At 42.0% G+C, this 14608-nt stretch overlaps 1 pseudogene; it reads right to left on the minus strand.

The window, feature by feature from the left end:
- Positions 1–13496: 13496 nt before the first annotated feature.
- On the minus strand, positions 13497–13975 carry LOC102010833 (annotated as a pseudogene).
- Positions 13976–14608: the final 633 nt, after the last annotated feature.

Consider the following 14608-nt stretch of genomic DNA (forward strand, 5'->3'; position numbering starts at 1 on the left):
TCAGGTTAAATATTCAGGACTTAGACCTTATCTGCCTAGCTTCCTCTATCTTCTGGCTTCACTATGTAAGAAATCACTGTTTATTATCTCATAACAGGCAGTTTTTGAATCATCAGGAGGATCAAAAGAAACAAATCCTAAAGAAGTCATAACTTGGGAGAGGGACCACAAATGTAGTAAATAAGAGTAGTAAGACTAGCCACACAATTTATTTAGAGGGAACAAAAGTTTTATTAATCTGGCTTAACAGGGTAGTCTTTTTTTTTTTTTCCTGAAAGGAGACTTGAGGTTGACTAGTGGGTCATAGGTATATGAGGTTGGTGGTCCCTCTTCTTTGTTTTATGGGGCCTTGGAGGCTTGGGTTTTACCCTAGGGAGGTGACTCCAATTATCTATTCCCTCTATCCTTAATTGGTTAGAAAGGTTGTGTAAGAGCCTTTCCATTTGGGTGTGGTTTGGTCCTGGGATCCACTCTCCTTCCAGGTCTTGATTAGGACCTGGTCACCGGGGTGAACACTGGGATGACAATTTTTGTTAGCTCCTGGGAGTGAAAGAATCTTATTTCCATGTTCCTGGAGGGTCCATCAGAAAGTTCCCAAGTGCATCATATGTTAAAGGAGCTGGGAAGTTTCAGTGTAAGTCAGATGTCAAAAATGGCCTCCAGGGGCTGGGGATTTAGCTCAGCGGCAAAGCGCCTGCCTGGCAAGCACAAGGTCGTGAGTTTGATTCCTCGTACCAGAAGAAAAACAAACAAACAAACAAACAAACAAACAAAAAATGGCCTCTAGAGCCGGGAATGGTGGCACATGCCTGTAAGCCCAGCACTCTGGAGGCTGAGGTAGGAGGGTCACTGTGAACTCAAGACCAGCCTGGGGTACATAGTGAACTCAAGGCCAGCCTGAACTACACAGCAAGACCTTGTCTCAAAAAGAAAGAAAGAAAGAAAGAAAAATGGGGGGCCTCCATAAAGCATTTCAAATGAGCACTAAGGTTAAGTTTGAAATTTGAAATTGGGAGCTGCTCAAAACCTCAAAATCTCATCAAGACAATTGGAAGGAGATCTAGCCACTTATGATGGGTTTTTGACACAGCTTGGCTAAGGTTTACTTGAGAGTTTGATTGACTGTCTTGACTTTTCTTGATGACTAGGGTCTCCAGATAGTATGGAGATGGTATTTAATTTCCAGTGCTCTGGTGACTGTCTTCAGGATTTGGGACGTGAAAGATGGTCCATTACCACTCTGGATACACCTGAGCAGCTTAAACTAGGGGATCACTGTTTTAAGGAGTACTTTTTACCATCTCCAAGGCCTGTTCTGACCTGGTAGGGAAGGCCTCTCTGCACCCAGTAAAGGTATCACTGCACACCAAGAAGTATTTGTACACATAGGCATACGGGTGAAGTTTATCTACCAGTCTTCTGCAGGAGAGACTCCATGCCTTTTTATCAGTTCAGACAGTAGGAGAGGAAGTCTGCTTATTATGGAAGGCACAGACAGGACATGCTTTACAGACCTGGGTAAAAATGTTATAGACTCAAGGCCCTACACAGAGCCCATGTGCCATAGTGCTGGTACAATCTCATCCTAGGTGGAAGGCTCACATAGGGACTTAATAGCTTTTCATGGCTCTCATTGTGTCAAGAACAGTCAGGGTCCCACATACCACCACTGACCCTTTTGAGTTCCTTCCTCATCATGAATCATTTGAAGCTCTTCTGTAAAGTATCCTGACTCTAAATCAAGATCTTTTGCGGGGGGCATTGAGATGGGGTCTTGCTATGTAGTTCAGGCTGGCCTTGAACTTACTGTGTAACCCAGGCTGGTCTTGAATCCACAGCAATCCTCCTGCCTCAGCCTCCCAAGTGCTGAGATTACAGTTGTGAGCCACCGTGCCCAGCTATAAATCAAGATCTTGGAATGAGACCATAAGTTGAGCTATTGATGGGCCAGAATTATATTGGAGAGTGACCTATTTGGTCATAGAATGTGCTGTAGAATCACTCTAAGAGACAAGGTCCAAGGAGGGTTGATGTCATCTGAGAAGGAGTGAAATGGGTTCCCTGTACCCAAGAAAGATTTTTGGCATGAATTGAAGCCCACAGAGAGAGTGAACGGAGAAACTTCAATGGAGAAGAAGGAAGTAGCTTGTGGCACCTTCTCCCTGAGAGAGGACTCACTGCACAAGAGGAGCAATTCAAATTTGCAGACACATAGTGACTGCTGGCAACCCCAGAGGCCTTCATAGAGAGACACAGAAGTGGACATGGAGGACTGCACTAGCTGGTGGTAAGTGCTAAGGGCTCACTTGTCCCTCACAAGACAGCAATTGGCCAAGAGCCATCTTGGAGAGGGGCTGACTGAGCTCAGAACTCAGAGTGGCTGCTGGCTCCATCCAGCAGCTCCCGGCTGTGCTGAAGCCCGTGGAATGTGCCCTGATGACTACAGGCCAAATGAGCCTGGTCTCAGCCAGAAGGTGCAGGCTTGCTGAGATTATCCACTACCCTGTGAAAAAGCTACTGCTTGCTTGCTGGGATAGATCAACACAGATAGGGACCTTGTCTCCACACACTGTCTACTAGTGACAGTAGTGACATACCTGGAAGTGGGCTTTTTTCTTTCTTTCTTTTTCTCTGTCTCATTTGTTTTGTTATTTTTTTTCTATTTTTGTTTTTTTCTCCTTCATTGTTTGTTCTCATTTTTATATGAGTATGAATGTGTTTTCTAGCCTCGTTGTGGTTGTGGCTTTGTTCTGTTCTTCTTTTTATCTGTCCCTTCACTCTTTCCCTCCAGTCTTCTGCACCAGTTTTCCAAGGTTAACATGATTCCCATTTGTCCTCTAGCCTTACTTCTAATCTCTTTCTCTTCTTCCATTTCTCTATTTTCTCCATAACCCACTTTAAATTTTAACCCCTGAGGGCAAAATTAACATGTTAAGGACTTGTATACTGCATATAATTTCTGGTCTGTTCTAGATTTTGTTACATAACCACAAATCTATTTCATATGATTAAAGGTGGCAAATTAATGTCTACCTCAGTTCGTCATTTTCTAGGCTGTGTTTAATGCTATCGTCATTGATGGTATCACTGTAGCCAAAAGTTACATAATTGTTCTAAACAGCTGTTCTTCCTGGTATTCCCAGACTGAGATTAGATAAGGTCACAGAAAAATACTGTGGCACAGTGCCAAAGAGCCAGGGGCTGGGCCAAACAGGCAACTTCTCATCCCCACCAAATTGAAGACATAGGATCTTGCAACAGATTCAAAATCTAAAAACCAACCTACACCTGGAAGATACCTCAGAGAAGTAATCATTTCCTAAAAGTTCCAAATGCTAGCAATAAAGTAACCCACCATAGGCATTTTAGAAGCATGACTCGAGGAATTAAACTAAAAAAGAAAAGAAAATGAGAATACAATTGAAGAAGATGCAACCCCAGACATCCAGTTCACCAAAGGCAACCCAGAGGGAAATGAGGTAGAACAATCCCAAAGCCACCCACCTGGCCTCTCTGAAGTGGGAACAACAAAGCAATTGACTGAGGCTCTAGAAAAGATCAAATCAGAAATAATTTCTCAGATAACTGCAGAGGTGGTGCCCACAATGAAAACCAGGCTTAGTGACTCTAGAGCAGATACACACCAAAAAATAGAGGAGCTTAAGAAATTTATGGAAGCCATGAATGCTCAACATAGGAAGGAAAAGTAATCCATAGGACAGATTCAAGCAGCTATCCAGGAGAATAAAAATTTCTATTGAAAGTATCCACAGCAGATTAAGCCACTGTGAGGACAGGATCTCAGATATAAAAGACAGGCTTGTGGTTAGTGATCATGAAATGAAAGATTTCTTAAAAACAGCAAGAGACCATGAGGAATCAATCTAGCAGCTGCTAGTTGATGCAAAGAAGAATAACAAGATTGATTGAAATCAATGAAAAGCAGGAGATAGCACAAATGACATAAAAAAAAACTGTTCACAGATGTCATGGCAGAAAACTTCCCTGATAGGGAAAAAGAATTTGACATACAGTAAGTGAGGCGTATAGAATGCCAATTAGCCATGATAAAAAAGATCTACAGCCAGGCATATCATAGTCAAGAGCCCAGAAATTCAACTCAAGAACAGAATCTCACAAGCTGTCAGGGAGAAGAAACAGATCAGCTATAAAGGAAAGTCCATCGCAATCACAGCTGACCTCTCAGCACAAACCTGCAAGTCAAGGAGAGCTCAGAGTGAAGTATTTCAAGTTCTAAAGGAGAACAACCTTGAACCCAGACTGATGCACCCCACAAAACTACCTTTCAAACTGAGGGAGAAATAAGATACTTCCATGACAAAGAACAGCTGAGCAAATTTATGACCACCAAACACAATCCAAAATGTTTTGAAGGACATTCCAGAAAGAGATAACAAGGACTACAGCTCCATGAACCCCCAGCAGAAGGAACCTACCAGGCAAAGCAAACAATTAAACAGAGGGAGAGGAAAAAAAGAGGGGGAGCCAACAACAGGGAAATAACATGACAAGGATAAGTCAATACATATCAGCTATAAACATCAATGTTAATGGTCTCAATTCACAAATCCAAAGACACAGACTGGCAGAATGGATCAAGAAGCAAGATCCAACAATATGCTGCTGCATACAAGAAACACATTGAATTCAAAAAGGAATTCATGGACTGAAAGTCAAAGGATGGAAAACAATACTCCATGCAACAGGAACCCAGAAAAAAAGCAGGTGTAGCTATCCTATTTGCAGACAAAGTGAATTACAAGCCAAGATTGATTAAGAGAGATAAAGAAGGTCACTACATCCTTGTAAAGGGAACAACCCAGAGGAAGAGATAACAGTCATAAATATATATGCTGCAAATACCAGTGCATCCAACTATATAAAACAAATATTAACAGGCATGAAAAATCAAACAAGCACTAATGCAATACCCCACTGTCACAAAAAGGGATCCACTAGACAAAAAAATCAACAATGAAATATTAGAATTCAATCAAACTTTTGAACAAATGGACTTAGTAGATAGCTACAGAGTATTCCACCCCACAACATTAGAATACACATTCTTCTCAGCTGCTCATGGGTCATTTTTCTAAATAGACCACATTCAAAGAAAATGCTTCAGTAAATGCAAAGGAATTGAAATTATCCCATGCATATAGTGCAATGAAACTGGAAATCAAAGAAACCACTATAAACCCACTGAAATTAAATAGCACCCCCCTGAACAACCAATGGGTCACAGATGAAATTAAAGAAGAAATTAGACAGATCCTACAATTAAATGATAGTGACAATACAGCATACCAGAATTTATGGGACACGATGAAAGCCATCCTAAGACGGAAATTTATAGCAGTGAATGCCCATATCAGGAAAACAGAGCAAGCGCAAATGAACAACTTAATGGTGAATCTGAAACTTCTAGAAAAAGAAGAGCTGGCTAAGCTAAAAGCTCACATGAGCAAGGAAATTATAATAAAGATCAGAGCAGAAATTAATGCACTGGAGACTAAGAAAACCATACAAAAAAATCAATGAATTGAAGAGTTGGTTCTTTCAAAAATTAAATAATATTGACACACTCTTATCCAACCTTATCAAAAAATGGAAAAATAAGCTACATTGATTAATTGACTTATTTTGTTTGTGGGCCCAGCTAGAGTTTCTGAAGTTTTTTCCTAAAATTGAGAGTTGACTAAGTAAATATTGGTGTAGGATAATCTGGCCTTCTCTAGACTCAGAGTCTAAATTAGTGTACTTATGGAGTACCTCTTCAAACTGGCACTGAAAAAAAACTGGATTCTCATCAAAGCCTTGACTAGTAGGCTGGAGTTTATAGTAGTTCACAGGTTTGGGCATTCCTTGTTGCAAACCCACTAAGATAGCTTCAATGTATAATTTTTTTTGGCTTCTCCAATCCCTGTGTTATAATCACACTCTGGTTCCACTTGGGACCCAAATAATGCAACAGTTGGCTGATTATCAGAGCGTGAAGCTGCAAAGGTTTCATCATTAGCCTGCTTAGCAGCTCTTATAATCTTTTTCCTTTGTACTGCTGTGCAGCAAAAAACCAGGATGATCTGGACATCTCACCAGGTCAGATCAAAAGCCGATTTGGGGGTATGGAAACATCAGAAAACTTTTCAAGATCCTCAGAGACTCTACACAATTTTTCCTTGCACTGCTGAATATCTGTAATTGAAAAAAAGACATACACCCAGATAGAACCATTTGTAACTGCACTTCTAGAAGGGGTAGAGCACTGGCTGGCTTCTATTTTGAGGTCCCGAAATCTGAGCTGTATACTAGGCAGGCCTAGGCCTGAGGTGGAGGAGCTCCAGAGATAGCCTTTATCTCCGGAGGGTACTGACTGAGCCGGTCTGCGAGAAGGTAGCCTGTGGGGAGGAGGAGCTGACCAGAGAGTCAGAGGATTACTTGTAGGGTATAGGTCAGGCCTCTGATAGAGGGCCATGAAGGCTTGAATGTAAGGCATCTTTGACCATGTTTTTTCTAGTTCTTTCAGAAACATATAATAGAAGCATGGCATTTAAACAGGATGTCTGATGGGGTAGATGATACATATCTTGAAAGGGTTTTGTGGGCAGGAGTTGTGGGAAATCTAACAGGTGTTTGCCCAAGTTAGTCCCTGACCCATTAGTGGGAACCTGACAGGGCATCTGATAGTCCCGAGCCTTTCAGCCCCAGGGCTGTGACTCAGTAAGACTGAATTTCTTGGGACTAGGTCATAGAATCCTTCCTTATAGATCCTTCCCCTGAGTTAGTTCCCACATGGGAACTTGTTAGGACATCCTCTAGATGATCTATAACATATTTCAGCTTTTATCAAAATATCTCCTGATAAAGCTGAATTCCCCAGAGGCTGGACATCTCCAGCCCTGCATGGGCTTGTGCCACCTTTTCTTTTGAACCTTAGAATCCCCTGTGTCCATGAAGAGTCCAGGCAGAGTCCAGAACTGGGATGCCTTATTAGCTTGATGCCTCTCACCCAATTCTAAAACCACCTAATATCCTGTTTAGGGATGGGTAGCAATGGCCTTGCTCAACAGAACCCCCAAATCCCAGTAGTTCTGGGAAGATGGGACCTCAGCACCTCTGGTTGAGAAATGGGCACTTCCACAGATGATATCCCACTACCTGGTAGTCTAAAAAAGGGGAGAAAACCTGTCCCTAGAGAGAAAACCTCATCTCACTAGACCAAGCCACAAAGCACACACATCTGGTGACAAACCTAAGATAAAAGTCAGGCACTATGTAAATTCAGTCAGCAAATGCAGGTTACACATCTTTTTAGACAGGGGATAAACCTGAAGCCACAGTTATCGCAATGAATGCAAAACTAAGAAAAAAAAATCATAGAAAAAAACTAGTGTTAGAGAAATAACCCTGGAAGAGCAGCTATAGGCAGTCTTTAGGGTGTGGGAGAACCAACTCAGCCAGAGCCAGCTCTGCCAGGCCACCGTCACTTTTCACTGCCTCTGACAGCTCACAGCCACAGATAGCAGTGGTGAGAGCTTTAAAATGGTACATTTTACTGTTCCAGTACGGGAGGCACTGCACTTCTCGTCTCTTTTTCCCTGAGTTGCTTACCACTAAAAAGCCAAATAATTTGAACACTCCAATACAGTAGATGGAAGTTGGGGGAGGAGGAGATTGGGGGGCTGGAGGAGGGGAGAGGCAGGGACAAGAAGGGACTCAGAACTTCCTGAAGAGAGAGGGAAAGTAAGTAACCCATGAAAAGCACTCACTCAGTATGACACACAAGCAGCTGCCATGACACTACTCACGTGGCTGCTCAGGTCTATAGGGTGCAGGGCATGCTGCCAAAAGTACTTTTAGGTAGACCAGGTCCATGTTTCCCAGTCACTTGATATGGGTGGCTACACCAAAGCAGTGACACACTCCCTCAGCGGAGCTCAGGTCCTTCTCTCCAGATGTGTATGTAGCCTCTGAGATGGAATTCCCGTGTTGCAGGGACCAACAACAAAATACAACTGCAACCGCAATTGGCAGGAGCCTTCTTGCTCCCTGCGAAGGCCAAAGCCTTCTGTCCTACAATATAGTCATCTCTACATGGGGAACTGGTCATCACTCATCCCAGGAATCTGTCTGGTGCACCCAAAAAGGGGAAGAGAGATGGTCTCTCTGAGCAAGTGTGGAGTTACCTTTTTTTTGGTCTTGGCTGCCAGTTTGTGGCTGGTGAGGTCCACCAATGTCCATCAATATCTCTCAGTGTCCTTTAATCTCTCCTGTCTGGTTCTTGCCAAAAAACGGTACTGTGGAATGGGAAATTATAATCCAGGCTCTTGTGTATGACACAAAGAATTACCAGGTGTATACTTGGTAATAGATGGCAAACAGCTATATTTATTGATGATCCCAGGTAGTTGTGCTCAGGGAAAATCCGTGCTGACAAAAGAGATCTGTGCTGACACAGACAGAAAAATGGTGTCAGGTGACAGAAAAGTAAAAGTACCACACAGGTGTGGCACCCGGAAGTAGCAGTAGCTGCAGCCTGATAAATCAGGTTTTCACAATTTAAAGGATAAGTGCCTAAGGCCAGGTGCCTCCCTATGAATGTCTAGGTGTGATTGACAGGAATAACTGATAGGGTCCTGAGTCATCTTAAGGGCTCTCAGCATGCATGCTTGTCCCAGAATACACTCTGATCTCAATTAATGCATGAGATGTAGTACATATTTATGAACTCTTACTGAGGGGGGACTAGGGTGAAGGTGACTGAAGGTCAGGCTGGGAGATCTAGGAACTTTCTCACCTAGAGCGTCAGAGATCTCTTGAGTTTTTGTTATTTTGTTTTCTATCTCTCTTTAGAATAATGGAAGGGGGCATGGCCACAAGGTGCTGTTTAGAATCAAATGGATGGAAGAGAGTGACTTTTTCAGCTCTATTGTTCCTAACTCTACTACTTCTAGAGATATTATCTAGGTTCCTTCTGTCCTGAACAAATAATTGGTCAAGACAAGTGAAGTTTTACATTTATTAAAGGTAGAAAAAGAAACATATTCTGCAGAGTGAGTGTGGACCAATTAAAGTAGGAAAAGAAGTACTACTACACACTTTACAGGGCGAGAGCCGACCATGGTGAAAGAGAGAGCACAGTAGCCAGGAGCTCAATGGCAACCATCTTTTGTATTTCTCACTTCTCAGGCTTACATCAGGTGTAGGCTGTCCTATTAAGAATCTGCTTGAGATCTCATGAAAAGAATTGAAGATAGCAGTCTTTGATTGGTTCCTGGTGCAGGGCTTGGGCACATGTCATGGATTTCTGTGATTGACAGGTCACACTCACTCGCTCAGCTACTCACTTTGCCATACCCTAATCTTCTGCTCTCCTGTGCTCTCTTTCTGTCTGTCTCTGTCTCTGTCTCTGTCTCTGTCTCTGTCTCTCTCTCTGGGTTTGTTACTAGGGACTGAACCCAGGGCTTTTGCACTGAGCCTCATACCCAGCCTTTTTTTATTTTTAGATAGGGTGTTGAAAAATTCCTAAATTGCCCAGAGTGGACTCAAATTTATGATCCTACTGCCTCAGACTCCCAGGGTGCTGAGATTAGAGGCAAGTGCCACTGTACCCTGTGAGGTGATATCAACCTGAAAGTATAATCTCTTTTATCAAGTTAAAGGGAACTCTAGCAATGATTTTATTCATTTAAACATATTTTCCATTGCTTTTTGCTCTCTGCATGGTAAAATTAATAAATGCTTAAAAGCATTTAAAAAGATTAGAACATTTTTGGGTTTCTGCTTCTTGTTTGGCAAGGAATGAATAGCTGACTTCACATCTAGTCCTGCAGCTCTTATCACTCCTAAGTTACATGCTGTGCTCAGTCTCCCTGTAGGAGTCAGCAGTGAAAGACTATGGGGTGACTCAAAGGAGGCTTCCAGGAGTGCTAATAAATGTGCTGAGTACAGGATTTCTAAGCCTCTTGAATAAAGAGCTCTCTTGGTCCAGGCATCCAGGACACTGAGGCCTCACTACTGCCTGGGAACCATCTGCCACCTCCCTCTCCCTCACTGTGTTGCTCAGGGCTAGAGTATGTCCACTTTCTGGAATCACTTGAGACATCCTGAGACGCTGTGACCAAGGAGTCTGGGTGAAAAGAGGGCATCTTCTCCTGGTGGCAGGACCAGCTACATAATTTGCAGGGTCCAACACAGTGGGGAGGGGCTCCTTAATTAAGAAATAGTTAAGAATTTCAAGGTGGTAACAATAGAATACTAAGCCAAGAGCAGGATCCTTCTGAGTGTGGTTCCCATTGTGACTGTACAGGTTACACACTTGTGAAGCTGGCCCAAACCAGGAATAGCATAGCCGTAACTTCCAGCCTTTCTACAGCCACCTGAAACATTTACTTAATACTCTTAGCTCTATTTTCTTTCCCTAATGCTGCTGGTGATCAAATCCAGGACCTTATACATGCTAGGCAAGTACACCATCTCTGAGCTGCACATTCTCCAACCCCTTTTAGCCCCATTTTAATGATGAATATTGGGAGGTTCCTAGAGGTTAAGGAACTTTCTAAAAGTCACACAGCCAATAAGTGCTAGAGACTGGATTCACATTCTTCCTCTGCACTGGAGAGCACAGGCCTTGTTTCCAGGATGAAGGGCGATTAACCATTCACACTGAACAAAGTCCACTGTTCATTGTTCAGTGCCTTCCTGTTGCACAAGGAAGTGATGGGATTTTCTCACATAAACCTTGACTGCCCAGAAGTAGGAGGTTCTGCCTAATGCCCCAGAGGCACTATCTCTAAAGCTACAGAACTGTTTCCAAAGGCTTAAAAACATTTTCTGACAATCTAATAGGTTGAAAATATAGTTAGTCCTCTGAGGGTTGCATCTGTACTTAACTCATACAGACTTTTTCATTTTAAAGAGAAAAAAACCAATAATAATAATACAGAATTTCAAAATAAGATGATAGGAAATTAACAATGGTTATTATATTGCATATTGTTATCTTCGAAGTAGTTGCTCAGATTACCAGACATAGGCATGCAAAATTGGTCAAACAATAAAAGCACTATTACTTTAAAGAACTAAGAGAAATTAGTAGTACAATTATCTTAGCTATCTTGTGTGTGTGTGTATATATATATATTTCCCCCTTCTTTCTTTTCTCCTTTCTTCCATCCCAGTTGTTCTTTCTTTTTTAGCAGTTTCTTTCTCTTTCACAATATCATTGTACCTTTTGGGTCTTATGTACCTTTTCAGTTTCTTACACTAGGGAGACAATATGATTTTTACATATGTGGGTCTGATTTATTTCACTTATGAGTATGGTCTCTAGTTGTATCCATTTACCTATAAAACTCAAGTTTATCTTTCTTTATAGCTGAGTAGTACTTCATTGGATAAAAATACATCTTTTTTTATCCATTCTTCAGTTGATGGGCATTTGGGTTGTTTCCAAGATTTACCTATGATAAATTGTACTGCTATCAGTACGGGTGCATATATATTGCTGTGGTTTTCAGATTTTCTGGAAAAATACCTAGAAAGGGAATAGCTGGATTGAATGGGACTTCTAATTCTAGTTTTTAAAGGAATCTCCAGACTTATTTCTACAGTGGTTACACCAGTCTATATTCCTAACAACAGTGGAGAAGGGTTCCTTTTTTCCCTACAGCCTTGCCAGCATTTGTTATTCATTGATTTCTTTGATGATAGCCATTCTTTCTGGGGTGAGATAGAATCGCAGTGTTGCTTTAATTTTGCATTTCTTGAATGACCAATGATGTTGAAGGTTTTTTCATATATTTATTTGTCATTTGTATTTCTTCATCTAAGAAGTTTGTATTCATCTCAGACGCCCATCTTTGGATTGGGTTGTTGAATTTTGAGGCCTGATTTTTAAAAGTTCTCTATATGTTCTAGATAGAAGTCCTCTGTCTGAGGGACAATTGGTTAAAATTTTTTTCCCATTCTGTGGATTTTCTTTTTACTTTATTGGTGATTTCTTTTGATGTGCAAAAACTTCTAATAAGATGAGAACCCAGTTGTTGATACTTTGAAGTATTTCCTGTGCAGTTTGAGTTTTGTTCATGAAATCTCTGCCTATCCCTCTGTCTTCAAGATTTCTACCTATTTTCTCTTCCAGTAGATTTAGTGTTTCTGTTTTAATATTTAGATTTTTGATCCATTTTTTTGGTTGCAAAGCAAATTTTACTCTTGGTACAAAAGTAAGCAAAGCAATAGTATAGAAAAACACATTGCTTATAGCTTATACTTTAAGAAGAGCCAAGTGACATGAAAAGAAATACAGTTTCTCATTTTCACTATAAAAAAAATGAAATTAAAAGTAGACATTAGGAAGAGAACTGTTTTTTCCTTTTTGTAGAGATGTGACTTGTTCCCAAGGCGGTAATGGTCTACTGAACATTGTGTTAAATGAGAGCTGACAGGTGACCAGTAGCGTCTACTGGCCCCACTCATGCAGAGCCAGACAGGGGAGCACCATGCTGGTAGGAGAGGTTTGGACAGGAAGAAGAAACTGCAGAGTCTCTCCCTACCCCAGTAGAAAGCTAACGAAGTGGCTTATACGGAAAGGATTTGAGCAAGGGTGCAGAAACACATTTAACATGCTTTGACAGGAGGACAGCATTAGTTTACTGTGACAGCAGGATAGCTTTAGTCTATTTGCAGCACATGCATCCATATCAGTGTAGAAAGCATTTTCACCTTCACAGAACTGACAACTTTGGAGCACAAAGCATATAATACTTTGATCTTTTAGTGGGTAATCATGGAAGTTCCAAGATCATATCCTCTAGGTTAGCCTGAGTATTCATCTATAAAATTATTTTCTTGAAAATAATGTTTAAAAAGACCTATAGAAACAGGGAGACTGTATCAGGACTAGTACAAGATGGTGTTACAAAGACTGAAAATGTGAGACAGGGAATGGATTTTCAATGGAGCTTTCAGGTAAAGGACATCTCTGTTGCTTCCTCTAGCCAGGACAGGGGTCGTAGACCCTGAGATCTCAGGCCGGGCAGCTGGCTCAGGGTTAATGCCCCTAATAAGAACCCCACTGAAGCTGAAGGACTGAAATTCTGACCTATGTAAAAAAAAGAGCTATGAATACACAAAAGGACTCATGCAAAGCCTGCAGGGACAGAGGGTTGGTGTCAGTGGGCTCCTCCACACTGCTAACAGACACATCAGCATGCACGGTCGAGAGGCTGGGGATGCAGCCCAACTCAGAAGCACCTGAGCTAGGTGTGCACAGGGAAGGGGCACTAGGTTACTGAACACAGGAAGGTGTTTCAGGAGAAATGGGGCTAGGATAGGTTTCTGACCTATCAATACTTAACATGAACACAGGGCTGCAGAACAGTTATGTCTTTCCGAGATGACTCTTCTGTTGCTGTCATCAGCCGAAGTCTCTGAGACTATTTTACTAGTGACATCCAGAATGATGCATTTGTTACCTAGTGCCACAAATTGTTCTGGGAAGCTGGCATAGTAGGGGATTTGCATAACGATGTTACCACTAAGCCACTGCTTAAATCCAGTCCCCGGCCTTCCTTTTCTGCTCTGTAGTCCAGAAACATTACTTTAAAATCCAGAAAATCTGTAAATGTGAGCAGCATGTTGAAGATGTCACCAGCCACTTCATCTTTATGGCGCTGTAATGTTGTCATGAAGGCTGCATGCTGAACCCTGGAATCCACTCCAGCAGCTGCTTCTCAATGTACTTTTCCACTAGAGAAATATATTCATTAAAAATAGGCGAGTTTATTCTCTGTGTTTTCAGCCCCTGGTAGTACTTGTCCATGAAGTTTCTCTGTAATAACTGGAACTCATCATCCATGATAATGTCCTCTAAATATCCAACCACAGCATCAAATTCTGCATCTGAGGCAGAGGAGAAGAACAGTGCCAAGTTCTCCTCCTCCAGGGTGTCCATCATCCTGGAGCTGCATCTATGGGCCTCTTGCCACGCCCACGCCCACGGCCCGGGCCCAGTCCCCAGTCTACCTCACAGAGCCCGCACCAGAGGGAGCCCGCATCTGCATTGAGGGCAAGGCAGCCAGCTGACGTGGGGAGGCCTACCCCCCCCAGCCAGCGCATCATCCCTGTATGAGGCCAGGCTTGGACGCTCTTGCACCACCAGGCCACTCTGCTTTGATCCATTTTTTACTTTAGTTTAGTACATGGTGATAGACATGGTCTAGTTTTAGTGTTCGGCAAGTGGAGAGCCAGTTTTTCCAGTGCCATTTATTAACGAGACTATCTTTCTTCCAGTGAAGATGTTTGGTCCCTGAGTGTGTTTGTGTCTGCATCTTCTAAACTGTTCCATTGACCCTCAGGTCTGTTTTTTGTCAGTATCATGCTGATTTTATCACAGTAGCTTTGTAGTATAATTTCAAGTCAGAGATTGTGATGCCTCCTGCCTTGTCTTTGTTTCCCAGGATTGCCTTTGCTATTTTAGGCCTCTTCCGGTTCCAGATGAATTTTAAGAATGTTTTGTCTAGATCTATGAGGTATGTTAATGGTATTTTGATTGGAATTGCACTAAATGTGTATAACAATTTTGGGA

This window comes from Chinchilla lanigera, unplaced genomic scaffold, assembly GCF_000276665.1.
Source record: "Chinchilla lanigera isolate Chin_1 unplaced genomic scaffold, ChiLan1.0 scaffold00131, whole genome shotgun sequence".
In the NCBI taxonomy this organism is placed as follows: Eukaryota; Metazoa; Chordata; class Mammalia; order Rodentia; family Chinchillidae; genus Chinchilla; species Chinchilla lanigera.